This window comes from Somniosus microcephalus, chromosome 24, assembly GCF_052327205.1.
Source record: "Somniosus microcephalus isolate GS21.2 chromosome 24, FLI_Smic_1.0, whole genome shotgun sequence".
Classification (NCBI taxonomy): domain Eukaryota; kingdom Metazoa; phylum Chordata; class Chondrichthyes; order Squaliformes; family Somniosidae; genus Somniosus; species Somniosus microcephalus.
This window is the reverse complement of record NC_141010.1, coordinates 54,311,872-54,339,122: the sequence shown is the minus strand read 5'-3', so window position 1 is coordinate 54,339,122 and position 27,251 is coordinate 54,311,872.

The following is a 27,251-nucleotide window of genomic DNA, read 5'->3' as shown; positions in this document are numbered from 1 at the left end:
GCAGCGGCTTGACCTGGGATGGGTCCTCGTGGGTGGAGTTTGCCTGGGAACAGTCCACAAACCAACGGGTGTCAACGTCTATAAAGCAAACGTGTTGCACAACGGTCGCACATCCTTTCTCAGCCCATGCCCAAACAGGATCCAGGTAAAGGAAGACTACGATGGCATGACGCAGCATCATAGGTCAACCTCCTCTGCCTGTGAGGAAGAGGCAGGTCTCACTGTGAGCACAGACAGCCTAGGATGCTCAGTGTTTGAAAGGTCCAAGGATGATGACAAGCCAGCACTATCCATGGACGACAAAGCTTTCCTAACCATCATGGATGAGGAGGTTTACCAGGACGATGGACACAGCTGGGCGGCACCCTTACCATTTCACTCTCCCAGACGCCGTCTTCCGAGTAACAGGGAACAAGCTATGAAGCGCCTCTGCTCACTCAGGAGAACACTGGAGAAAAGGCTAGAAATGAAGGGCCATTACATAGAGTTCATGCAGAAGATGCTGGACAACGACCAAGCCGAGCCTGCTCCACCTCTGGAGGAAGGTAAAGAACACTGGTACCTGCCAACATTCGGTGTGTATCACCCACAAAAGCCAGATCAGTTACGAGTTGTGTTTGATTCAAGTGCTGAATGTAAAGGAGTGTCTCTGAACGATGCACTCCTCAGCGGCCCAGACTTGAACAACACCTTGTTGGGAGTTCTTCTGCAGTTCAGGAAAGAACCTGTAGCCCTGACAGCAGATGTGCAGCAAATGTTTTATTGCTTCGTCGTCCGAGAAGAACACAGGGACTATCTCCGCTACCTGTGGCATGAGGACAACGGCATCAACAAGAATGTGGTGGAGTACAGGATGAAGGTCCACGTGTTTGGAAACAGCCCTTCACCTGCTGTGGCTATCTACTGCATGAAGCGAGCCGCTCAGAAAGGTGAGCAAGAATATGGCTCCGATGCGAAGCATTTTGTTGAGAGACAGTTCTATGTTGACGATGGTCTTACCTCGGTTACCACACCTGAAGAAGCAATAGATCTCCTGACAAGAACCAGAGCGATGTTGGCAGAGTCCAACCTGAGACTACACAAGGTAGCATCGAACAGTAGACAGGTGATGGAAGCTTTCCCTGCAGAGGACCGTGCCAAGGATCTGAAGGATTTGCACCTTGGAGTGGATCCTCTCCCCCTCCAACGGAGCCTGGGGCTCTCCTGGAACCTGGAAACAGACAGCTTCACATTCCTGGTGTCCAGTGAAGAAAGGCCATTCACACGGAGAGGCCTCCTGTCCACAGTCAACAGTTTGTATGACCCTTTGGGGTTCGTAGCAACCATAACAATGCAAGGAAAAGCATTAGTACGGGAACACTCATCGGATCAGTGAGTGGGGTGCTCCACTCCTCCCAGAAAAAGAAGCAAAATGGAACCTATGGAAGGAGTCCTTGAAGGCTCTCGAAGACCTGCACATGGAGAGGTGCTACATTCCAGGCTCGCTGTCTTCAACACAGAGAAGAGAGCTGTGCATCTTCTCAGACACTTCCACAGTAGCAATAGGAGCTGTGGCCTACTTGAGAGCAGCTGACACCGATGGGAAATACCATGTGGGATTCGTTATGTGGAAGTCCAAGTTGGCCCCTCGGCCTGCCCACACCATTCCACGTCTCGAGCTTTGTGCAGCTGTGTTGGCTGTTCAGCTGTACGAGTTGATCAGAGACGAGATTGACATCGATGTGGGCGCCGTCAAGTTCTTCACGGACAGCAAGATTGTACTTGGTTACATCCACAACTCCACAAGAAGGTTTTATGTGTATGTTTCCAACCGGGTGACTCGTATCAGACGATCCACTCACCCTGACCAGTGGTGCTATGTCTCCACAGACCTGAACCCTGCAGACCATGCTACCAGGTCTATACCAGCAGCACACCTACAGCAAAGCAGTTGGTTCTCGGGCCCCTCTTTCCTGTCTAATGTCAACACAGAGGAGACTCCCAAGTCCAATCCCTTCACCCTTGTGGAGCCTGAAGCTGATACTGAGATTCGGCCTGAAGTTACGACCCTGGTCACCAAAGCCTCAGAGTCTCAGTTGAGCTCACAACGCTTCGAGCGATTCTCAAGCTGGAGAACACTCTGCCGAACCACAGCCCGACTCATTCATGTAGCAGCATCCTTCAAAGGGAATTCGGACAACGTAGAACGCAAAGGATGGAAATGTTCTAAAGAAGTATCCAGCACAAGTGAGCTTTCACAAGCCAAAGGTGTGATAATTCGCTGTCCAGCATGATGTCTTCAAGGAGGAATTCAAATGTCTTGAAGAGGGACAGACATTCCCCAAGCAAAGCCCACTTAAAAAACTCAACCCAGTTACAGATGAAGATGGTTTGCTCCGGGTCGGAGGGCGCATATCATCCGCAGACTTGTCAAGAGAAGAAAAGCACCCTCTGATCTTCCCGCGCACCCATCACATTGCCACACTACTCGTGAGATACTATCATGAGCAAGTGGCTCACCAAGGACGACACATAACAGAAGGAGCTATCCGAGCAGCCGGATACTGGATAATCGGGAGCAAGCGTCTGGTTTCTTCCGTTATCCACAAGTGTGTTACCTGCCGCAAGCTATGAGGGAGGTTAGAGGACCAAAAGATGGCAGACTTGCCCGCTGACAGACTCACTCCAGAGCCTCCATTCACCAGCGTGGGCCTTGACATCTTTGGGCCATGGACCATCATGACGCGTCGCACAAGAGGAGGTAGTGCAGGCAGCAAGCGCTGGGCGGTGCTCTTTACGTGCATGTCTACCAGAGCTGTGCACATTGAGCTGATCGAATCCATGTCAACAGACAGCTTTATCAATGCACTGAGGAGGTTTTTCTCAATCCGTGGTCCAGCCAAACTTCTCCGCTCTGACAGAGGGACTAACTTCGTGGGTGCCTGTAAGGAGTTGGACATCCACACGGATGATGCAGCGGTAGGAAGCTACCTCCAAAAGAAAGGATGCACGTGGGTGTTTAACCCCCCGCATTCATCCCACATGGGTGGTTCATGGGAGAGGCTCATCGGTGTTGCCAGGCATATTCTGGATGCTATGCTGCTTCGGACGGGACCTACTCGTCTCACACACGACGTCTTAAGCACTCTCATGGCTGAAGTCATGGCGATCATGAATGCAAGACCCCTGGTGCCGGTGTCCACCGACCCAGACATGCCTGCAGTCCTCACCCCAACGATGCTCCTGACTCAAAAGATGAGTGCTATTTCAGCCCCCTCAGGAAACTTTGACAAGGCTGAGCTGCACAGGAAGCAGTGGAAGCAAGTCCAGTGTCTTGCAGACACTTTTTGGAAGAGATGGAGAGGAGAGTATTTGTCCACCCTACAGAGTCGTAGGAAATGGACAGAGGACAAGCCAAATGTCAAAGTGAGAGATGTTGTCTTGCTGAAAGACAGCCAAGCACACAGAAATGAATGGCCAGTGGGACTGGTTGTCAAAACTCTGCCGAGCAGGGACAAGAGGGTCCGCAAGGTGGAGATGAAGATTGTCAAGGAGGGGACTGTCAAAGTGTTTCTGAGGCCAGTCTCAGAGATCATAGTCCTCCTTTCTGAAGAAACCTAGAGAATGGATTCTGAGTATTTTTGCAGCTAAAGGACGTTTTCTTTAGGTTTATTTTGTATCTGTAGTGGTACAATGGAATTGTACCAAGCGGGGAGTGTGCTGTCTCTCTGTAGCAATTTATGTTAGTTTTACAGTTAATTCAGGGGTTTGAGTAAGTTGGGTCGATTCCCATGTGTGCTGCCACCTAGTGGCTATTTGGTACCTAGCAACTGCAGTAAAAACACAGTAAAGCACAGTAAGTGCAGTAAAGTAAACTACAGACCTACAGCGGCACATGCTCTGGGAAGTTGTATTGTTCCCATGCCTGAGTCTTGGATATTATTTGTCTGTAAGTACTTGAGAATGTTACAGATGATTAGTGTACAGTATGTTGCAGAAAATGTTTAGTTTGTAACTTTTCTCCAAGCAAACTTACACAGCTAGCCGTGAAGTGCTTGCTCTCTGTCTAGCTGGTTAACTAGTAGCTGTATTTTGATGCACTATGTACAGGGCTAATTTAAAGAGAATGCCTTCCAGTTTGCTAAATGTATATTCACAGTAAGCTGTGTTTCCATGTGTTTGGTAATTTACATGCCAAATGTACTGTGTTGCTCAGGCGTACCTATATTTGTGTATGCATATCAGTTATGCGCTTGTATACTAATGTGTGCTTCCATTTCTGTGTTGTATTTCAGTTTTACAATAAGAATCTTTCAGTAAAGCTTTACAAGAAAAGTCAAGCCTTGTGATTTTTATGGCAAGATATCAAGTTGTTAGCTACCTTTCTAGCTCTGCATAGGAACGCGCTGCGAGGGCAGAAAAAAGGCTTTTGATAAGGTCCCACATGGTAGACTGGTCACGAAAGTAGAAGGCCATGGGATCCAAGGTAAAGTGGCAAGTTGGATCCAAAATTAGCTCAGAGGCAGGAAACAAAGGGTAATGGTAGACGGGTGTTTTTGTGGCTGGAAGGCTGTTTCCAGGCTCAGGACATGGTTGATCAGAACCATGATGTATTCACATCTCCACCCAAGCGGGTAAGTTGATTGGGGAAAGCCAATTATCTCACCGCCTTAGTGCTGACCAAAGGATAATGATCCCTTTAAGAGTCCGTGAGAGGGAAAATCCCTTCCGCGGCTCATGAGGGGCTATACCAGAGCACTGTCATGCCATTGGATTCACGTGCCCCAGCCACTTTCCCAAGACTCATGGACCATGTGCTGAGGCCTCAAACTCTATGTGGCAGCATACTTGGAGGACGTTGTAAGATTTTGTAATAATTTTGAAATTTTCTACAGTTCCAAAGATTGATTTTGATTAAAGAATACCTGGGTAGAATATACCTCTAAAAATCCAGGGATCAAAATGGCCATCAGACCTCATGGCAGAAGACAAAAGGACAGTCTCTCTTCAAAGCAGGGGCTGACAGAGGATTGAAAGGCAGCCTATGTGTCTGTGAATAAGGGGTAATCAAAGATGGCTGCCCGACCTCGTGGCAGAACACAGACTGTGTGCATATGAAAAGGGAAGATCAAAGATGGCTGACAAAGGATTTAGGGGAAAACAACCCAGCCCCTGAAGCAATGGAGCAGTTAAACTGCCAATCAAAGGCAGTTCCCCTCCCTGCAGAGACAATCGATGTTTGTTTACAGAAACTGCTACAATGTTTACAGAAAGGATTAACCACTTGAGACTGCGGTTTCAGTTTGACCACAGGACAATGACTTTGTTTACACTAACTTCCAAGGCTGTTTACTCAGCAATTAAGGAAAGACATGCTTTTTTGTCAAACCAAGACAGCTCTATTCAAACCCAGTACGATGAATGGGAATACATTCACAAACCCATCACAGTTAATGGGGACATCGGATCCCTTTTGTTTAGCCCAGATGTATCTGGATTTGGGCGGGAAGATTTCTTCTCAGGAAGTGATCTCTCTCTCTGCCGCCTCACCTCCATGCTCTGCCTACAGAAGAACAGCTCAGAAGCCTGTCTAAAGGAGTGGAATACCAGCAGTTTACATTTAAATACTGGGGTATTCTCTACTTCGGGGCAGTGACGATCATAGACCACAGGGGGCACGGAGCAGGCGTTTTCATTGGTGAGCATACCTTTTCAGGCCCATTACAAGGCAACTTAGAATAGGTATTAAGGGGTGGGAAATTAAGGGGAATCTTGTTAAAAATGTAATTTTAGTCAATTTTCCCTCGTTGTGTCCATTTTCTCCTCCCCTATTTAAGTAACAGTGTTGCACTAAGCAGAAAAGTGCTGTAGTGAACACTGAGTAGCTGTATTCAAAATGTGCTGTATCTAAGTAAGTGTTGTACTAAGAAGTAAAGTGCTGCATTTAAGCAACAGTGTTCTATTAAGCAAAAGAGTGCTGCAGTAAACGATAAGTGAACTGTGTTGAGCAAAAGTGCTGTACCAGGCATAGGTGTGTTGTATCGATTATTTTAAGTTGTTTCTTTCTTTTTGTTTCAATAAACACTGGTCTGTTCTGCACCCAACCACGAGTCACGTTTTCTGTCTACATCGCTACCGAATAAGACCGGTGGTCAGAACCAGGAATAGGGGAGCGCTCGAAACCGCACGGGGCGTCCCTGGAGCAGCTCAGAGGCTTCTGACTGGCCAGAGACAATAGCCCCAAGCCCGCTTATTAATTTCTACAACGTCATCATCTATAGTACAGACTGGGGTTCACCTTTGCGCAAAGTAGGGCTGCATTAGACAGCCTGAGGATATCTGGGCTCCGGGCAAACCCAGAGAAGTGCCACATTGGGTTTTCAAAGACCAAAAACCTGGGGCTGTAGGGGGCGGGGTGGTGAAGCCTCAGGTAAACACAGGGGTGGCTGTAAAAGGCTGGCCGAGACCAGGGAGTAAAGAAGCAAGTCTGAAAGTCCTTCAACAAAACATCAATTGCAGGAGTGAAGCAACAGGGGAGGTAGAGGATGATCAAAGCGTGAGGTGGTCGGTGAACTTTTTTGGGGACTGTTTCGAGTAGGCGAGAGGGGGGAAAAGATGATCAGGAGAGGGTGGGTGTGTGTTTGTTGAGCTACACTGTTCTCAACGCAACTCCATTACCAGGCCCGGTACAGATGGAGCTGTCTGGGGTGAAGAACAAGATCCGGTGAGGGATTGAGCTGAGGCAGTTTCCGCTATCCTGGGTGAAGACATCTCCACCCCTATCAAGAGCATCAAAGACATTGACTGTCTTGAAGTCCAACCAGAAATCACAGGGTCAAGAGGGGTCACTCCAACATGACATCAGGTGTGGGTGGTTCCCAATTGTTTTATATAATCAGTTCCTGCTACAGGTGAACAATGCTTCAACAGAAGGAGATCAGTAACACATTAGAGCACCTAAAACAAGTCACTTGATAGCCCTCTTTGAGGATGTCACCCATTATTGTGCTAATTGTTTGATTTGTTCAACCCAGATCCCAATACCAAGAAACCTTTCTTGCAACACTCTCGTCCCACTGCCGGGCAGATTGATTGTGGGTCCCCTCCTGCAACAAAGGTTCTACCCTAGTGATGGTGGACACTTTCTCCAAATAGGGGGCAGCTTTCCCTGTGTCTCCCATCACCTGTACAAGCGACGGCGAAAGCCTGAATTACAGTCCATTGCCCACTAACCGTATGTCTCCACCCTAGCTCAACAGTTATTGGATTTGCATTTTTCTTGCGTCCAACATCGGTCACGCTGAGGTCGCAATCGCGATCCACTTTAACAAACACATTAAACTGGTTCAGCTTCCGCCGTGCGCTCCCTCCACATCTGGGGCAATCGACCCTCTGGGTCTTGGGCCGCCCAGCCGGGGAGGCCCCGATCAGGATCAGCCAACAGCGCGGGATCAACACGATTTGTCAGACCGTGTGGGCGGAATCCACCTCAGGTACACCTGGTCCAACTCAAAGTACAGAGAGGCCACGTCGGCCATAGAATCACAGACTCTTACAGCACAGGAGGCCATTGGGCCCATCGTGCCTGTGCTGACTCTCTGGTAGAGCTATCCAATTGGTCCCACTCCCCTGCACATTATTTCCATTCACTATCCAATTCCCTTTTGAAAGTTACTATTGAATCTGCTTCCACCGCCCTTTCAGGCAGCGCATTCCAGATCACAACTCCGAGTAAATAAGGAGAAACTGTTTCCAGAGGACACAGATTTAAAGTGGTTGACAAAAGAACCAAAGGTGGCATGAGGAAAAAATATATACGCAATCAAAAGCGTTGATGATCTTGAACACGATCAAATCTCCTCTTATCCTTCTCTGCTGTAAGGAGAACAATCGTCGCTTCGCCAGTCTCTCCACATCACTGAAGTCCTTCAGTTTGCGTTGTATGCCCCAGATCAGCTCCAAGAAACAGATGTAAAAGAAAATGACTTGTGCTTTATTCACAGATGGCCCCTGCCTCAGCTCCTGATGCTGAAACCCTCATCCATACTTTGTTACCCCAGACTCGACAATTCCAATGCTGTCATGGCTGCCTCCCATCTTCCACCCTCGAAACTTCAGCTAATCCAAAACCCGCATCTTCACTCTCACCAAGTCCCGTTCACTCACCACCCCAGTGCTCACTGACCTACATTGGCTCCCGGCTGGCAATGCTTCAGATTTAAAATTCTCATCCTGGTGTTCAAATCCCTCCATGGCCTCGCCCCTCCCCATCTCTCCAACCTCCTCCAGACCTACAACTTTACTAGAACTCTGGCCTCCTTTTGCATCCCGGCCTTCCTTAGCTCTACCATTGGCGGCAGTGCCTTCAATTGTCTAGCACCTAAAATGGAAAGGCAGACATCAGCAGCACTCTTCGAACAAGACAGCAGCCTGTTCGTGAGATCCAAGGCTAATGAAGTTAGTAGAATTCCAGAGGCCAAGATAAGAGACAAAAGGAGGCTTGATGATAGTAGGCGGCCACTATTCCACCAAGGCTACGGTGGCTAAAATCCTTAAGGCAGCATCGCGGCTCGTGCTGAAGGAGAATATATCTGACAAGGTGGTTTGGTGTCTGGTTAGTCTACAGCATAACCCAGCTCCACTTACCAACAGAGCTTTTCTCCCCCGGCACCGGAGGGCCCGTGGAGACACATCCAGATCGGTTTTATCCCCCCTTGCCCCAGGCACTGCTCGGTTACCTGTGTCCGGATCACAGGAACACCAGGGGGTCACAGTTCATCCTGCCCAGTGGGGGGGGGATATGGGATTTTACAGACAATGCAACACATCATCCTTGTGTTATACGTACAATGCAGACTCTGGGAATGACGGTCAGTGCTGCTCCCCGGCACTGCTCCGGGTAAGTGCACGCATTGGGATTATCCAATATGCTGCAATCAGGCCGGGGAATACACGTGGTAAAGCTTGTAAGGGGTTCTTAGATCGCAGAGGTCTCTCTCTCTCTCTTGCACAGTAACTTTCGAGTGGTTCGACCCACTCCCTCTTAGATTCTATACACTGGACTTTGAGGCAGGAACTGCAATGCAGAGAATACTCTATAGACCAGGTTTAATGAAAACGAAATGAAACTTTATTGTACAACGGAAAGATTGAAAATAAGCCAATAAAGTTACATGGGAGGGAAAAACAAATCATAATACGGTACTGGCTAAGATATATACAGGAATATTATACTTTACAAAAGTCATCACGAAATGGGGAAACACACAGAACATCGAGGGACAACAACTCAATTAATTACCCCTTTAATGCCCACCCCCTAAGCCTATCTAGGTCAGACTATGAGGGGCCAGAAACATGCTCACCAATCCAGTTGGAAAGTATAGAGTTTTGAAAAAGGTCTGCGTTTTGATCCTTTCAGGCGTCCTGTCTTCACGTGGTCAGCGGAACGCAGCGGGCTGCGACACACCTTCTTCTCCCTCGAGGTGAAGATCAAGGACAGGCTGGATGTCAGCAGGCCTGGACGTCGGTGCGGGGAGAGACCAACTGTTTTACCATTTTCGCATGGGTTTCGTCGCACAGCCCAGTTGGTTTACCGTTTTCATATAGGTTTCTACCTATCTTTGTCAGCGTCCCGGGGTTGGTCGATGATCTCCCGACAGTTACCCTGGGGCTAGATACTGACTTGATCTCCCATCTCGAACCTCGATCCTCCGTCGTCTCCACTTGAACTCTGCACCGATACCGAAAAGGGCTGCGTTTTTCGATGGCTGGCGATGTAATGATGGTACGGCTGTCGATAGCTACTCCGGGTCCCCAGATATACTTCTCAAAGAGGCTCTTATCTCCCGCCAGATCAAGGTTAGTCTTTGTTTAACTCTTGGCGGGCTTGTAGCACAGCGGGGTAGTTATTATGTTTTAAACTACTTTGGGATGGCCAGTAACGGCTATCTCTGGTCTGGAATGACCCTGTATTGTTTTTAATGTCCTCTTGATGTCTTTAACGGTTCTTGATGTTCCCCCTATGAATTTGAAACTGTTTTCCTTTGTCTGGGTAAACATTTAGATGGCCTTTATCTACAGGCCGATCTGACTGGATCTGCATCCAATCCATATGTATGTGGTTCTGTCTGGTTTTGTTTTCTCCGAAACGGCCTTCCAGAACTTACTGTGCGCTGAATCCACGAAGGCTGTCTGGGGACTGCAGGAACCATTTTAAAGTGTCCCAAAAAAGCTGGTCACGGGGTCTGGTGGCCATTTTGCATGCCCCTTTTTCTGGGCTTCTTTTAAAACAGTCTTTAAAAATTAAGGCCTCTTCTGCCAATAGACCCTGATAGGACAATGTTCAATTTTGCAAATCCTACAAGCTGGTTCTTCGGCCCCAGCCCTCTCGCTTGAATCCAAGTGTCACCCAACAGATGGAAGTAGGGTGCCCCACTGTAAAACCTGACCGCGCTCACAGGCTCGTGGTCATCCCTACAAAAACATTCCGTTACAACGACCTGCATTACGAGAGTGTCCCCATCCTCCTAAACCTATCCATCCTCCATTGTCTGGGTGGACCAGGTGGTGAAATGCCCTGGGCGGACCCGGTTGGAAGGCAAGATGGAGGGTACCGAGACACTAGGCCTTCCTTGAACCAAAATTTAAAGACAGACATCAGCAGAAGACGACAGCAGCCAGTTCACGAGACCCGAGGCCAACGAAGTTAGAAGAATTCCAGAGATAAGCCAAGAGGCACAAGGAGGCTTGATGTTTTCAATCTCAGAAGATAGCTAATTACCAAGGATGCCATATCTCGTTGGAGCCATTTTAATGGTAACGGTGAAAAGCAGATGATGTCAGGGGGTCAGGAAGTGATGGCCTGGCCTGGACAGGTGGATCAGTGGGTAGGTGGCATCCCTGTAATTCGCCAGTGGAAAATGGTGCAAGTCAATGATTGGGTTACCTGGTCTCCATAGGCTTTGCTGTGTAGACGAGGTATTAGAAGGGGTCTCAGGCACAAAGAGTGTAGAGCCATTCGGCCAGGGGTTTGGAACCATCCAACAGACTGAATCAAGGAAGGTACAGGCTGGAGGAGGACCCACATGTGTCACATCGACGGATGGAGGAGACTGGGACATGGGTTGCTGGGGATGGAATTGTTGAGATCACAACCTTCTACCCAGGGCATAACTGGTAATATAACGCATGACTGCACCTTGTTAACTACTGCTCAGATACTGCATCAAGTCTCACTGACATTAAATAAATTATAATCACAGTCACCAAAACAGGTCAAGTCGAATCAATCGGAACTTAGGAGTGAAAGATTTAATCAGCCAGAACCCCGGAACTCTGACTCAGTTCTGACGAAGGATCATTGACCTGAAACGTTAACTCTGTTTCTCTCGCTACAGATGCTGTCTGATCTGCTGAGTATTTCCAGCATCCGCAGTATTTTGCTTTTGTATTAGTGTTTAATTCACTGCCACTTCTCTTCCAGGAATGCCCACCTTGAAATATTTCTGCTCTTCTCAGACGGAATTCACATTTGTCTCTTTTACCTTGTTCGTCTTCATTGCTTTCTGTCTCCCTTCTCCTGTTTGATCTGGTATCTACCAAAACTCGCTTTCACAGTCACATCTCTTTCCTCAGCAACCGTCTCCAGCTCAGGCTTATTCCACATGGATTACAACTGAAATTGCACCCTTCATGTTTTGGATCCACCCAGGATTAGAGATCCGAGATATTCAGCATTCCTTGAACCACTGCTCTCGCCATAACCTGAGATCCACGCTCAACACCATGCATCGCCACATGCACACTCTCGACCTCGCTCTTCAGCAACACCGACTCACTATCTCAAAGCTGTGATGATCCGCAGTTCCATTTCATCCTTCGCCTCATCCGACGCTTTAACAAAAAACCTTTTTTCTTCCTTTCAACTGCCAAGGATCGTAAGCTTCAACAACTCTTGGACAACACCCCTCCGGAACCTTCTTCCCCTTCACTTTCCTCTGACCCCATCCCTTCTTCCAATCTCATCCCCTGCCGTGTTTTCACTATCCCCTCTCTGACTCCGAACGATCAGTTCTCAGCAAAGTCCTGAGCTTCATCCCCTTGTGCAAAAGCAGTTCTGATGAAGGGTGATCGAGCTGAAACGTTATGCTGCCTGACCCGACGAGTATTTCCAGCATTTTCTGGTTTTATTCCCGAAACTCTAAGTGGTCAAATCCATCCATGGCCTCACTTCTCCCTATCTCGCCAACCTCCTCCAGCCCTACAGTCTTTGAGAAATCTACGTTCCTCCAATTCTGGCCTCTTCTGCATCCCGACTTCCTTCGCTCTACCACTGGTGGCCGTGCCTTCACTGGTCTAGGCCCCAAGCGCTGGAATTGCCTCGCTAAACCTCTTCACCTCTCAAGGCAATCCGTAAAACCTACGTCCGTGATAGCCACCTGCCCAATATCTTCATGTGTCTCAGTGCTAAATTTTGTTTGATATCACCCATGAAGCACCTTTGGATGTTTTACTACTTTAAAAGTGCTATATAAATGTAAGTTGCTGTCCAGATGAACGATGGTATTTATACAGTGGGAGGAACACAGGAGGGAGCCAGGCCATGTGCTGAACCAGAAGAGCAGGTAGTAGGGGAGGGAGATTTTCATACAAGCATCCAATGGAGGGTCCCCACAGATCGGCCAAGTGTATTGGGATGGAGCTTCTTGGCAAGAACAGAAGGTGTCGCACTAATTGTGACCAACTATTGGTGGATGGGGAGGAACTGTACACAGGCCAGGCCCAATGTGACTATAGTGCTGAAATTCAAGGGAATGACTGAACGAGCGAGGGAGCCCCGGCCTTGACTACACACAAGGCCAGTCCAAACGGTACGGGCTCCTATAGGCTCCGTTCCAAATTAGACCCCACGATTCAGCCCAACACAGGAGCTTGTGTGAGCACCGTTTAGTTAACCAGGGTCCCGACCAGACAGTGTCTCATATTGGATCTGGGACTTGAAAGTGGAATGATGGCCACTTCAGTCTCAGGCACTCCGACAAATGATGTACACAGGCCCACCTTGGGCAACGCGACAGAGTGTGCCACGCGACACTGGGCAAGGCAAGGAAGTGCCAAACTCTGGACCTTAGGGGATTCAAACTGGAATGAGGCCCAAACAACATTTTTCTGTCAGACCCACTCCTGTAGGGCTGACAACATTAGACTCTGCCAATCAAGGCCATAACTGGGCGAGAGTAGAAGACACAAAAGATCGACCAACTGCAGTCAATCAAATTGGGTTACCCTGGATAGGAAGTGTCGCCATCAATTCGGAGGAACCAAGGGCTGCGAAGAGATTTTCCAAGTTGGTGACGTCAAAAAGGTCTTGGTGAAGTACCTCTAGAAAGACAGACAGTCCAAGTGGAGAACTAGAAAATTGCTGGAAAGGGTGAGATTCGGGAATTGAAAGATCAGCTGGAGCAACAATGGGGTCTTATGTTCGATGTATCAGGGCGACAGGTTGGGGAACAGGGAGCTTCAGCAGGAGAAAGAGTGCAACGATCTTGCATTGGCTGCGTGGGAATATGAACGTAGAAGGAAAGAACAGGGCGGCCTGGATGAGGGTGGTAGAGGCATGCGCTTAGAGGGAAATGGGGTGATGCTGCCCCTTAAGGTAACAAAGAAAGACGCAAGAGGGGAGGATGCGGGAACCACCACGGTGCCGTTTGATGCTCTTCAATGAAGAGAGATAGCCCAGAATATCCCACAGATTAAGCCGAGGGAGGGCCCGAGTCCCAGTATAACCGCAATGGACCAAGTAGCTGACCTACACAATTGCGATGAGGGGGAAAGGGTGAAATTGCTACTCCATGTGTGCCATCCCGACGTGTATAAGACTCTTCCCGCCTCAGTTAAGGAAGGGGCTGGGACCTGGAGAGGGGTGAAAGAGGCGATGTGGAAAGCCACTGGTCATGGGTCGGCGTCCGATCGCAGTGCCCTAAAAGGCCTGCTGGAATGGAAGCAGGAGGCCAGTGAGCCCCCGAAAGTGATTCCATAATCTGTCTGCAAACAATCAGGCAGCCTTTCCCGCACACGATCGAGAGAGTGATGATAGGTTCAGAGTAAGGCAGCGGATTCAATACCTTATTGGGGCCGTGCATGAAAGATATAATACAATTAACGATGCTTACGATCCCTCCAATGAAAACCACAATGAGGAGTGGGTAAAGGGGTGGATGAACCGGAAGTGGGAACAAGTAAAATCCTGAAAGGCAAAGATCCATGTGATCCAGCCCCCGGGCATACGTCCCACAGGAAGGCTGTGTTCCTCCTGAAGTCTGAGCGGGTGCTGTTCCTGACCCTCTACAAAGAGCTCACTGTGGGCGGGACTGTCCTGCCAGTGGACCCTCGAGGCCACCACGCAGAGAAATGTAATCACCAAAATCCTGCCCATTATTCCCAGTGGGCTCCTCCTCTCCCACCGACATCAACTGGGAGAGGGGAGGTGAGGTCAGGGATGACGCCCATCCCGCTCGGCTCAGCTTCAGTGAGACCAGCCACCGTCGCGTCTTCCTATCTAGTGCCAGCTATTTATCCAGCTGGCGCGAGAGGAGCACAGGGTAGGATTGCCTACTGCATCTTCTGCACGTCAGATGGTGTGCGGTGCCACGCTTGTAAGGAGGTGGAGCACGTGTGCAAGACCTGCCCCGCCTCCCAGGCCGCTAAAAGAGCGGAGACGGCCGAGGTTAGCGCCGCCACTGCTCCTCCTCCTGCCCTCGCATCGGAAGCAGTTGTGTGGCCAACAGCAGAGGCTACCGTCTTCACAGCCTCTGGCAGCCTGGGAATAGGGGCTGTTGGGTAGGTGGGGAAGGGTGAAGAGTGCCAGTCTGGGCTCTTTACACAGGAGTCCTCCCTGTTCCTTTGGGCATCTAGCGGGGAGAGTGTTGCGTGGAGCAGTCGTGCGCAACAGGTTTTTAAATAGATTCATGGGCTCCCCAAGCTGCCTGCAATTTTTGCGGCCTGGAGCAATGAGTCTTCCACGTTTACACTGGACCCCAAGGTCCTCCAGTTGCTGAGTCTACCCCATCTGCACCTCCAGGCCCATTGACCTCCAACAAGTGCCGAACCTTGACCATCACATCATGCAAACCATCAGGGTGACCCAGACTAACCCCTTTGCCTGGACCTTCCTCCAGTCCCACATCTACCTTGACTGTATGCCGGGGCTTTTGTTTCATCAGGTGTGGTTGGTTCCCAATGTTTTACGTAATCAGTTCTTGTACCAGGTGCACGATTCCCCAATAGCAGGAAATCAGTAACATTAGTGACTAATACAGGTCACAGTTGCCCTCTCTGAGAATGTCACCCATTATTGCACTAATTGTTTGATTTGTTCAACCCAGATCCCAATACCAAGAAAGCTTTCCTGCAACACACTCGTCCCACTGCCGGGCAGATTGATTGTGGGTCCCCTGCTGCAATAAAGGTTCTTCCCTAGTGATGGTGGACACTTTCTCCAAATAGGGGGAAGCTTTCCCTGTGCCTCGCATCACCTGTACAAGCGATGGCGAAAGCCTGAATTACAGGCCATTACCCACTAACCGTATGTCTCCACCCTACATCAGTCCAACATCAATTCCGCTGAGGCGGTAATTGTGATCCACATGAACACACATATTGAACCGGTCCAATGGGAAGTAGGACAACAGGGATTCGACACAACAGGCCCGCTCTCCCCACAATACCTTGGACCGTTCCAGTTATGGACGAAGCAAGGCCACTGGTTTATAAGGTGCAGGTATGGCTAAAGCCAGCTCAATGTTTCCATGTCAACCAGTTGAAACTTTTTACCCTCTCCAACCCTTTCCCCTCTGACCCAGCTTTTGCCGAGCGCTCCCTCCACATCTGGGGCAATCGACCCTCTGGGTCTTGGGCCGCCCAGCCGGGGAGACCCCGATCAGGATCAGCCAGCAGCGCGGGATCAACACGATTTGTCAGACCCTGTGGGCGGAATCCACCGCAGGTATACCTGGTCCAACTCAAGTACAGAGAGGCCACGTCGGCCATAGGATCACAGACTCTTACAGCACAAGAGGAGGCCATTGGGCCCATCGTGCCTGTGCTCTTTGGTAGAGCTATCCAATTAGTTCCACTCCTCTTTTCTTCCCCTAGCCCAGCAAACCCACCCCCCCTTCAGGCAGTGCATTCCAGGTTACAACACGTCATTTCCTCAGATTACCTCTGGTTCCTTTGCCAATCAATTTAAATCTGTGTCCTCTGGTCACTGATCCTTCTGCCACTGGAAACAGTTTCTCCTTATTTACTGGATCAAAATCGTTGATGATTTTAAACACCATCAAATCTCCTTTTAACCTTCTCTGCTCAAAGGGGATTACCGCTGCTTCTCCAGTCTCCCCACATCACTGAAGTCCTTCAGTTTGGGTTGTAAGCCCCAGACCAGCTGCAAGAAACAGATGTGAAAGAAATGACTTGTGCTTTATTCACTGATGGCTTCTGCCTCAGCTCCTCTGCTGCTGAAACCCTCATTTTTGCCTTTGTAACCTCCAGACTCAGCGATTCCACTGCTCTCATGGCCGGCCTCCCATCCGCTAAACTTCAGCTCATCCAAAATTCTGCTGCCCGTATCCTAAATCTCAGCAAGTCCCGTTCACACATCGCTCCTGTGCTCGCTGATCCACATCGGCTCCTGCCCCAGCAACGCCTCAGATTTAAAATTCTCATCCTGATGTTCAAATCCCACCATGGCCTCACCCCTCCCCATCTCGCCAACCTCCTCCAGTCCTACAACCTTCCGTGAACTTGACAATCCTTCTATTCTGACCTCTTGTGCATCCCAGACATCCTATGCTCTACCATTGATGGCCTGCCTTCAGCGATCTAGGTCCCAAAGCTCTGGAATTCCACCCCTCGCTCCCCACCCACCACCCCGCACCTCTCCTCCTTAAAACCTACCTCTTTGTTCAAGCTTTTAGTCACCTGTCCCAATATCTTATGCGGCTCGGTGTGAAATGTTGTTTAACATTCCTGTGAAGCGCCTTGGGACGTTTTACTACATTAAAGGCGCTATATAAATGCAAGTTGTTGTTGTTCCGCTGCCTCCTGACCAGACAGTGTCCCCCATTGGATCTGGGACCTGAAAGTGGAACAACAGCCACTTCAGTCTCAGGCTCTCTGATAATGATGTCCACAGGCCCATCCTGTGCAACGCGACACAGTGAGCTCTGCGAGGACGTGCCATGATGGAAACCATCAGGGGATTTTATGATGCGACACTCGTAGTCAAGGTCATGCAATTCGACGCAAAATCCGAAGACAATATTATGGGCATAGAAACCTGAGCACAGGACCATGTATTTAGGACTGGGTGACTGCAAGCAAACACGGTGGGGTGGAATAGGTGCAATAATCGGAGTATTTAGAACAGGTGTCTCGGTCTGGAATAGAGTGGATGTGGAGAATACTGAGCAACGTGCCATTTATTATGAAACTGGTGTGGCCAATTAGGTTGAGCGACCAGTACTAAAGGGAGTCGTGGGACTAGCACAGGAAGCGAGATACACTGTATAATATGAATAATAGAGCTAAATTGTTTGATCGTGATAATCTATGCTGAGGATCACAGAAAGTAGGACAAGCAGCAAATTGTATAGTGAGGAGCCTATGAATGTGTGTACTGACCAGACACTAAGGGGGAGAAATTCATTATAGCCTAGGAGTGGCTGCTAACTTTGAAAAAGTTTTTGAGATTTAGCGCCAGGCGCTAATGAATCTCGCTGCACGCAAAATTCAGTGTCATCGCTCAAAGAAAGGATGGGAACGTTAAATCAAGCGCTAATGGCCTAGTTCAGTGGCGTTAGACTCACAGCACTGACCAATATCAGGTGTAGTCTAATCACAAGTCGTCATTGCCACAGGCTCTTTCCAGTTCTTCAAGGGGAGGTTCATTCATGCTGCAGAACCTCATTCTCAGCATTGCTGGCTGTGCAGCTGCCTCAGCCAGCAGGAGCCAGGGAGAAGGAGCCCAGGAGCAGAAGGAGGAAAGTGGTGGTCTCATTGACCAGGAAGAGGAGGAGATTGACACCAGACTGCAGACCACCATGGTAACAACTGAGGTGCCTGGAGAGAGAGGACAGGAGAGGAGACAAAAAGGAAGGCCAACATAAACATCAACAGAAGGGAGGCCTTTTCATCACTGCCTCCCCGATTGGCCTCCATTTCAAGAGAGGGAGAGAGGGGAGAACAACAACACAACAGAACAACCAACACCACCTGTTTGGAAGGAGGGAAGATAACATCTACAGGTGGCTGTTATTTGGTGCACTCTCCCAGAGACTTTGTATTGTAGGTGCAGGGAGGAAAGAAGAAAAGGAGGCCGGAATACCAAGGGGTGTCTGTGTGTGTGTGGCTCTTGTTAAAAACTAGGCCACACACACCACTAAAACACCCCTTCTCATTGCCTGACCTGGGACAGCTGGAGCTGCCTAGGTGAAGAGCACAATTCTATTAAACATCGTTAAGACCTGGTGTAGGACTGAGCCTGGGCATCTCCAGCTTTCCCAGGTGAAGACATCTTCTCCCCCCCGCTGGAAGACCAGCCGAGACTTTAATTTACATCAGAGAGTGCACCCCTGCCAACACCAACCCACCCACCCACCATCCTGAGTGGCAACCCAGCCCTTGTGGTCTCTCTCTCTCTCTCTCTCTCTCTCTGCCTCTCTCTGCCTCTCTCTCAAAGAGGCACCTCTATTTCTTCTATACTAATTGCCACTTGAGCAGAGGGGAGAAGGCCCCTCTCCCAATTCCAGTTAATAAGGGGAGAGTTGTGCCTTCAATTTAAACAGCTCCCTCTGCTCAAGAGAGGACATAAAAACAACCAAGGCTATTCAAATCTCTAGGCCTGTGACTTGGGGTGAATGTAGCCCTTTTTTAAAACCACCCAATAATGGCGACCACATCTTCACCTGTGACGGGGCCAGCAAGGACATATGCGGGAGTGGCAGCCACATCCAAAGCTGCTCCTGCCGCTTCTGCTGCCCCATCACCTTTTAGACTAATAACTAAGAAGCTTGGGGTGAAGAGCTACACTCACCCCAACATGACGATTGAGGCCTGCGTAAAAGCCATGGCTGGGGTTGTCGGCCCCTCAGCCATCGTAGCAGCCTCAAAAATGTACGGGAAGGCTGTGTTCTTCCTGGGGTCGGAGTGGTTGGTGTCCCTGGCCGTCGCCAAGGGGCTCACCGTGGGCGGGACCTTCCTGCCGGTTGATCCTCTCGAGGCCACCGCGCAGAGGATCGTCATCTCCAACGTCCCGCCCTTTGTTCCTGGTGAGCTCCTCCTCCCCCACTTACGCCAACTCGGGGAGGTGAGGCCGGGGATAACACCCATCCCGCTCGGCTTCCGGGAAGCCAGCCACGTCTTCTCCTTCCGGCGCCAGCTATTCATCCAGCTGATGCGGGAGGAGGACACCGACGGGGCATTTGTGGTTCTCCACGAGGGGATCGCCTATCGCGTCTTCTGGACGGCGGACGGTGCCACTCCTGTAAGGAGGTGGGGCATGTGAGGAAAAGCTGCCCTGCCTCCAAGGCCGCCAAATCATCTGGTGTGGCCGAGGCTGGCGCCGCCGCCGCTCCTCCCCCCGGGTCTGTCTGCACGTCGGGAGCCAATGCCACCAAGGCCTCCGGCAGGGGGGAGGGAGCGCGTCTGGGCAGAAGGAAGGTGCAACGAAAAACAAAACACCTTAGGGCGGGTCCCCGTGGAGGGCCAGCCCTTGGACCTCGAGCCCCTTACACCCGCGCTCCTCGCGGAGCTGATCGGGGCTGAGGAATGTGGGAGTGGCCTCGTGCCCGAGCCCGCAACAGCCGTTGTGGAACCATCAATACCTGCGGCCGGGCTCGGGCCCGAGGAGCCCGACAAACCTGCTCCGCCGGAGGGAGCAGAGGAGGAGGCCTCTGCAGACATCGAGGTCTCCCTCACTCCCTCCGTGCTAAAAAGGCATGACACCCTGGAAGAGGAGGAGGACCGAGAGGAGGAAGGTCCCTCCGAACAGGGGGAGTCGTCGCCCGCCGCGGGTACTTCGCCCCCCCCGCCCCTGCCAGCCGTCATCATCTCGGGCGATCGGCAGGGGTCGCCTGTCCCTCGGGAGGGTGAGATAGATGTCTCTCTCCGGCACGTGGCTCCCGGGGATGGGGAAGAGACCCTGCCCATGGGGAGGGTTGCGGAACAACCCGCGGTGAATGACAAATCTGAACCGTTACTCCTCGCCGGGTCGGGCGTCCCGGGGACTGGGGCGGGTGAGCTCGAAGAAGCTGAGCTCGCCCAATGCGACCCCGACATTTCCCAGGGACTGCTCGACCTGGTTGAAGTTTTAATTCATGATACCCCATCCGCTGGGTCGGAGGCTGGTGGCGGGGAGGAGGAAGGCCCCCGACTCCGTCTCTGACGTCGACGCCGGACGTACTGGAGAAGCTGGGATTTGTTTTCTCCCCGGTTTCTCCGGACGTTCTGGCGTCTGAGGCAGAGGGGGACCCCGAACCGCCGCCGTCTTCTGGCCCGGCGCCCCTTGAGGAGCCCAGGGAGGTATCCTCTGCCGCCGATCCTTGGGGTGGGATCCGGGCAGAAGCAGGGCCGGCTGGTGCGGCCGAGCCGTTCGCTGCCCTCTGCGCGACGGACGGGTCGGCCGCTGGTGACGACACCCCCGGAGGAGGACGGGGAGTCGGTGATGAGCGCGGAGGATGATTTGGACTCCGTCGCCGACAAGACGGTGGATGACCTCGTGCCCCTCACCGAATCTCCCCTCATTCCCGTCGTGGAACTCCGGGATTTTATGGCCACATGCCTGGGTCGGCACAATAAGATCCGGCTGGCCGTCGACAGGTGGTCGGAGCTGGCGCTGCTCATCGTGTCCGTCCGCGCCGCTGTCAAGATCATGGGCGCGGACGAGGGCGTGAACCCGCTCATGCTGCGTCGGCTCAGAACGTTCCTCACTGGGCTGCTGAGGGAGTGGCAGCTGTCTAGCGGCTGCGCTCCCTCCCCCCCGTTAGGTGCAGGTAGAGGTTGCACTATGCTTCTGACATGAAGATAACCACAGCCAGCCTCAACATCAATGGCAGCAGGGAGGCGCGCCGTAGATTTAATAACTTCTCGGTCATTCGGGACGGGAAGTATGCGGTGTGCTTCCTGCAAGAAACGCACACCGTCCCGGGAGACGAGGCCATGTGGCTCCTGGAGTGGCAAGGAGGGGTCAGCATGAGTCACCTCTCCAACAATTCCAGGAGGGTGGCTATCTTGCTGGCCACGCATTTTCAGCTGGAGATCTTGGGGGTCAAGAAGCACGTGCCGGGCCGCTTGCTTCAGGTCACTGTTCGCCTGCGGGGCGTGCCGCTCCAGCTAGTGAACGTGTACGCCCCCCAGACCGGTAGCGCAGCAAGTGCGCTTCTTTGAAGAAGTGTCCGCTCTTCTGGGCTCCATCGATGTGGGCGAGTGCGTCATCCTCGGGGGGGGATTTTAACTGCACCCTCAAGGCGAGGGACCGTTCGGGTCCCGCGCGAAGCCCGGCGGCGATGGAGAAGTTGAGGGACCTGGTCAGGTCCTTCGACTTGGTGGACGTCTGGCGAAATCTCCATCCCGACTCCAACGCCTTCACTAGCGCGAGGTCTGGAGGAGGAAGGTCCAGAATCAACCGCCTTTACATTTCCCAGGCGTACGTCTCCTGCGTTCCGGCGGCTTCCATGCAGCCGGTGCCGTGCACGGACCACCACCTGGTGTGGGCGGAGCTCGCTCCGCTGCGCGCGCGGCGGGGGATCCGCGTACTGGCATTTTAACAACCTACTGCTGGAGGATGCGTGGTTCCGGGATATGTTTCATCGGTTCTGGGCCGACTGGAGAAGGAAGCGGGGGGGGGCTTCCCGTCCTTGAGGCTATGGTGGGACGTGGGCAAAGCTCACATCTGTCTCTTGTGTCAGGAATACGCGAAGGTGAAGGGGTCGACCAAGAGGCGGGAGGCCCGGGTCGGGTGGTTGGAGAAGGAGGTGCTCGACCTGGAGTCCCGTCTCGGTCAGGTCGTCAAGGACCCGGCCCTGCGGAAGGTGTACGAAGAGATGAAGGACGCGCTGAAGGACCTGCTGCTCGTCGGGTCCCGAGGCGGGTACGTGAGGTCGCGGATCGAGTTCCTGCGGGACCTGGACCGCGGCTCCCCCTTCTTCTACTCGCTGGAAGAAAGACAGAGGGTCCGTAAGCAGCTCTTGGGGCTGCTGGCCGACGACAGATCTCTGGTCTCGGATCCGGAGGGAATCAGCGCAGAGGCCCGCGCCTATTACGGGGCTCTGTTCTCTCCGGATCCGTCCAGAAGGATGCGCGCAGAGTTTTCTGGGAGGAGCTGCCGAATGTCAGCCCGGAGGGCGCCGAAAAATTGGACGCTCCGCTAAGCCTGGCGGAGCTGACCGGCGCCCTAGGCCAGCTCTCGAGGGGAAAGTCCCCGGGGCTGGACGGGCTGACCGTGGAGTTCCACAGGGCGTTCTGGGATGTCTTGGGGGGTGACTACGCGCAGGTCCTGGGGGCAAGTCTGGTGACCGGGGAGATGCCCCTCTCTTGGCGCAGGGCGGTCATTGTCTTGCTGCCCAAGAAGAGCGATCTCTGCTTACTTAAAAACTGGCGCCTGGTCTCCCTACTCAACACGGACTACAAAATTTTTGCCAGGGTCATGTCTGCCCACCTTGGCACTGTGCTGGCCCATATGATCCACCCCGACCAGTCCTACACGGTCCCGGGACGGACCATCCACGATAACATCCATCTGGACCGGGACCTGCTCCACCATTCCCACAGGGCTGGTCTGTCGGTCGCCTTCCTTTCCCTGGATCAGGAGAAGGCGTTCGACTGGGTGGATCATGAGGAGGATGCGAGAATGCCAGGTGTACTCGGACGCATCCTCCGCCAAGATCAACTGGGAGAAATGTTTTGGACTCCTGGTGGGTCAGTGGCGGGTGGACTCCCTACCGGAGCAGTTCAGGCCCTTCGCCTGCAGCACCACGCACCTCCTCTACTTGGGAGTCTACCTTAGCCCTGCCGGTGAACTGGCAAGAGCTGGAGGCCAAAGTCACCGCTCGCCTAGGACACTGGACAGGACTGCTCCGAGTGTTGTCTTACAGGGGTCGAGCGCTGGTCATAAACAAGCTGGTGGCCGCCATGTTGTGGTACCGGTTGGTCACTTTGATCCCTCTCCCTGCGTTTGTCGCCAAGATGCAGAAGAAGCTCATCGACGACTTCTGGGACAAAAGGAAGCACTGGGTCTCTGCCGCGGTTCTGAGTCTTCCGCTTCGGGAGGGCAGTCAGGCGCTGGTGTGCCTTTGCACCCAGACTGCGATTATCCATCTTCAGACCCTGCAGAGATAACTGTAGGTCAAGAATCCGCCTTGGTGTGCGCCGGTGACGTATTTCTTCCACCAGCTGCATTGCCTCAACTATGACATGCAGCTCCTGTTTGTGAAACTGGGCGGTACACGTGCCTGCCTGCCTTCTACTAGGAACTGCTATGGGTTTGGAACGACGTCGCTTCCAGGCTGGAAGAGTGCTTGGACAGGATGAAGGCATTGTGGCTACTGCCAGGATAGCGGACATTCACATTGAGGATTCGTTTTCTGTGATCGTGCATCAATTGGACAATAAGTGAATGGTAACCTTTGCGGTTACGGAAGACCTAAGGATTGTTATGCGGTGCCCACAGAGCCACGTGGGTACAATCAATGCTGGCTTGCACCATGGGGAAGTCCATTATCTTGGCAAAGCCACATATACATTCATCCTGCTTCTCTCTGGTGATGGGGAAGGAAATGTAGTCCCTTCTCCTACTGTAGAGAGCCCCATGACCTCCCAGATGCAGTGATGGACAGCGAACTGTGAGATGTTAGCTATGTCTCCTGTTGCAGACTAGAAGGATCCGCTGGTGAAGAAATTGAGGGCGACGGTGACCTTGACTGTCATGAGAGAGCCGTGGTCACCTTGATCTGAGGCTGGAGGTCTGGTTGCAGGACGTGGCAGAGTTCTGTGACAACCTCCTTGCTGAAGCGGAGCCTTCTAATACACTGCTCCTCGCTTAATTGGAGGTAGAAGTGCTCTCAGAATACCCACGGAGGGCAAGGTCTCCTGCTTTGAGCCATCATGACCCTCCTCTTTCCTCTGGCCACATGTTCCAGTCTTTCTCGCTGCCTGCGCTCGCTCCGCCGTAGACCTTGGAGGGCGAGGTCATCTGCCAGTACAGCCCCATTAATGTAAACAAGTGCAACACTCTTGATATTTTGAGAATAAATGGAACTCATTTTTAGAAGCCGCAACAGTCCGGTGACTAAGCAACCTTTGAATGATAGTTCAAGAGTGGAATTCAATCTCAAGCTGACAAGGATGCAGTGAAACAGCATTAACATGACAGCTACGACTCATTTCTCATGATCCCTTTAAGCAATGTCCCTGGAGCTGGCATCGCTTGCTTGATGCCTCCTCTCCCTGTCGCTGTTGGGACCAGGCGAAAAGGCGGGGGGAGGGGGGACACTCAATTTGGCAGGTCGGACACCCAGTGAGAGTTGCATGCTCGCTGACATCACGATCTGCTTCGCACTGAAGTGCCCGGTGCCAACTCGTAGCGGCGGTGCTACAGGGTGGGTGAATTTGGTGAGAGACGCTGGATTCACCTCGCCATGGCGCTACTGCCTCAGCGTCCCATTAGCACCCCTGCCAGGTGTTAAGGTACTGAAATTCTCCCCCTCGGATTTCTCATGCACGGGGAGGTGCCAGATGTTCTGAGAGACTCTGATCTTACCCGATGGTACTCGAGCACAGATAAGGAATCGAAAACAGTGGTGCCATCAGTCTTAATCTGAAAAATGGGCTACTTCACTATCCACCCAATGGGCCAAACTAGAGTCAAAAGACAGCCCCATTCTCTGTTGTCGATTAATGTGTGGCACAGAGGGTGTCCAGTCTGGATTGTTGCTGGAGGCAAGGGATGCCTAGGTGTGATCTTTGATGTATGGGCCCCTTCTCAAGGGCAATTCAGGATGGGCAATAAATTCTGGCCTCAGTGACACCCACATCCCATGAATGAATAAAAACAAAAATGCGAGTTGCCCTCTGTAAATGTACTAATGACTCCAACGCCTGCAAAATCGATTGCCAAGGTGGAAGGGTAATAGAAATAAGGTAACCTATAATGTGGACGGCCAATATTGCATGGCGATAAATGAACAGATAATTGAATATCAAGGCCTTAAATGGCTAACCATACCTAATTTCTATATCATGTCCCACTTTCCCACTGTAGTGGTTTTCCATGTTATCACCCGTCCCTACTCAATGCGGAGAAAGTTACGAGTATCCAATTCGGTACATCCAATCCTGCATCCCAGATTTTATAACTGTTATATAAACATTAGACAATGACAGCACGGGCAGTGTGTCAGGACTGCAGAATGTGGGAGTTTCCAGACAGCGAGACTGTCCAGGATTGCCACGTCAACAGGAAATGTCTTTGCCTTGAGTCACTGCCGCTCAGAATTGTTGATAAATAAAAGGAAATGGCAGACATGTTAAAATAATTGCTTTGCATCTGTCTTCACAGTAGAGGGAAAGGATAAAGTACCAGAAATACAAGGAAAAAGAAATCAAAAGGAGGAACTTACTACAACTTAAAAACGGTAATGGTGAAAATAATGAGACTGAAGATTGAGAAATCTCCAAGGTCTGATTGGTTTCCACCCCAGGGTATTAAAAGGTGAGTAAATTGCAGATACTTTAGTCATTATCTTCCAAAACTCTCTTGATTCAGGAATTGTCCCCTTGGATTGGAAAATTGCTAATGTCACTCCATTATTTTAAGAAAAGTGGGATGTTGGACATTCTGGAGAGATACATGTAGGATAACATGGGGAGTTAAGGGTAAACAGTCGAACTTCTTTGGGCTAGATTTTCAGTATAGGCAGTTTTGGGGCGCTAACCTTAGCGCCCGCCCCAAAGTCGCGCCCCGTTGCCGGGAGTTCAGTGGCTTCGCCCTAAGAGGTTGGTGGAGCACTAAAAGAGGCGTTCCACTCCTATCTTTAGGCGCTAAGCCGGCGGTCCAGAGGGATAGCGCCCAGGCGGGGCGCAGCGCGGGTGCGGTCATTTTTGGACTGACAGCAGATCCCGTGGCGCCGACCAGCTCTTAAAGGGGGAAGGGACGAATTGGTCTGCTGCCATGCCCTGCACACTGCAGCCTTGCAAAGAGGCCTCAACACTGCTGCTCAGCCCCAGGGAGTCATGGCAACGCCAGAGAAGGCCCGTCAGCGTGCCCTGCCCTTCTCAGAGGGTGATCTGGACATAATGGTCACAGCTCTGGAGGTGAGGCGCAAGATCTTGTCCCCAGAGAGTGGGAGGAATCCAACCCACCACGACTACACCAAAGCCTGGAAGCAGACCGCCCAGAGGGTGACGTTCACCGGCGATGCCCCCAGGACCCACAAACAATGCCGTAAAAAATACAACGACCTGACCAGGATTGTCAAGGTGAGTAGCCTTTCCAGTCTCCTCCTCATTCTTGCATGTACACCTGACCTGATGGGCAAAGGGAGCTGAAAGTCCTATTGGCCAGCCCTCAGCCAGCAGCATTGGGACAGTCATGAGCATCAAATGGCCATTCGGCACTCTACACTTTGGCCAAGCTATTCCACCATGGGAGGCTGTGCACACTACATCAGGGCTTCGCTCTGGCCAAGCTATTCCACCATGGGAGGCAGTGCACACTACATCAGGGCTACACTGCGCACTTACAGCCCGTCCTTTCTCTTGCAGGCTAAAATAGCCTTTAATCGCCAGGCCCGTGCCAAGGGTGGCCGCGCCAAGCTGCAGAAGCTCACTCGGCTGGCGGAGCGCGTGTGCGCTCATGGGAGCCCGTGTGATCGTCCCCACAGCGTGCGGAGTATCCGACCCTCCACTGCCCGGCAATGGTAAGGACCTCGCCTTTTGGCCCTCTCGCGTCGCACTGGCCCATCCGAGCTACCTCCTTTGCCAATTTCCCACCAATGCGCTGAATGCCACCAGTCCTAACTCCCTCGCTGATGCCGTCTCCTCACTCTGAAGCTACTCTTGTGCATTCCTGCTTTCAGCTGGTGACGACCAGGACCCTGAAGCTGCCAGTGACAGCACCTCCGAGCAGGAGGAGGAGGAGCAAGCCGGACCATCGGGGGAACAGTCACGTCCCGCAGGAGAGGAGGAAATGCTTGACAACTCCTCACTGGACGAGTGCC